The 1,344-nt window shown below is 42.7% G+C and overlaps 1 long non-coding RNA gene across 1 annotated transcript; it reads right to left on the minus strand.

Moving 5' to 3' along the window:
• Positions 1 to 275: 275 nt before the first annotated feature.
• LOC110674650 lies at positions 276 to 914 on the minus strand. The gene is made up of 2 exons (XR_002499067.1): positions 884 to 914; positions 276 to 824 (listed from the first exon to the last, which is right to left on the minus strand). It is a non-coding gene; the product is annotated as an uncharacterized LOC110674650 (long non-coding RNA).
• Between the last annotated feature and the right edge of the window lie 430 nt (positions 915 to 1,344).

Genomic DNA, 1,344 nt, shown 5'->3' on the forward strand with positions numbered 1-1,344 from the left:
AGACTCTTATCTGAAGGCGGGTAAAAGTAGTTCAAACACTCTCGTTCACTGTAACCACCCAAACATAAAGCAACAATACTATAGGAAACCCTTTGAACCCAAATGGAAATCAATCATCAAACAAACCGATCAAAAATTCAGAATAAAATCAGAAAATGTTACCATTTGACCAAAGAAATTAGATACTATTAGCCCAAACGGCCGCTTGTATTAATCTCTCTTCTATTTTAGGGGCATACATTTATTGAGGGGCAGATTTCCTAATTCTATCCTACCTTAGCTTCTTCGCTAAACCTGGCTGAGGGTGGTGAACTCCCACGACGCGTCAATCGTTCGGCCGATGTTCCTCGTTGGCGATCGCATAAAACTATTTCCAGCTGGATGATCTGTTCAAAGGTGTCTGGACAGTGGCTCCCAAAACCACGACGGTTAGCTTGTCTAGTGCCCACTCCGTACTCGAAAGATTCAACGGTTGGCCGATGAACGCTGAGATAAGGCCGAATAGCAGAGCCTTCCGTTCGAGCAGATTTTCTTGAGTGTCGGATTGGTGTAAGCGTTGCGCTTGGAATGAACGCACAGGCGGCAACCGAAACGTTGGAATCGAGCACTTAACAGTCACGGAATTTGGGCGTCGAGCACGTGGTTTCTAACGAAGGTTTCACGCTGATCAGCTTAAGCAGTGGTGCTTGAAACTAATTGGAAGCCACAGACACGTTTACTGAAGCCACAGATCACACCGACGTCCTACGGTTCGGGCGAGGTAGCACGTGGTATTGTTCTTAGACGTTGAGTCCGCACCAGCACCCCACGTTGAGTAGGGTGTCCTGTTCAACGGGATGTTAAAAGCTAAATATACGCCTAACAAGCGATTTCAAATGCTTACCTAAGCCTGTTTAAACTTGGTCACAGCTAACCAGTTTACTAGGCAACAAAATTGTGCTTCAACGTCAAATTATCTCAAGAGCTAGATACAAGATTATAACACTTTATAGAAGTTGTTGGATAAATCACGTTAACTCACTACTTACATTGCTTCACTCTTCACAATAATATAAGGTTTTGCACGTGATTTAACAATTTAATAACTTTCCGTTACTATCTAGTAGTACTTAACACGTCTGGCTTTAACTAAGAACTCTGCTCAAATGGCGCATTTGTCCAATTGAATAGGCTATTATACCCATTTGGGTATAGAATTTCTAATACAAGAAAAAGCAATGGAAAACTACTCGGCTGTTTCCCAGGCGTCAAAGAGTTTCCATGCAAATTCAAATAAGCGCATTCGATCACTCCACACAATCCATATTGCTCGAGTACAATCGAATGAACGTTAAATCGGTTGCA

Source organism: Aedes aegypti, chromosome 1 (genome assembly GCF_002204515.2).
Source record: "Aedes aegypti strain LVP_AGWG chromosome 1, AaegL5.0 Primary Assembly, whole genome shotgun sequence".
NCBI lineage: Eukaryota > Metazoa > Arthropoda > Insecta > Diptera > Culicidae > Aedes > Aedes aegypti.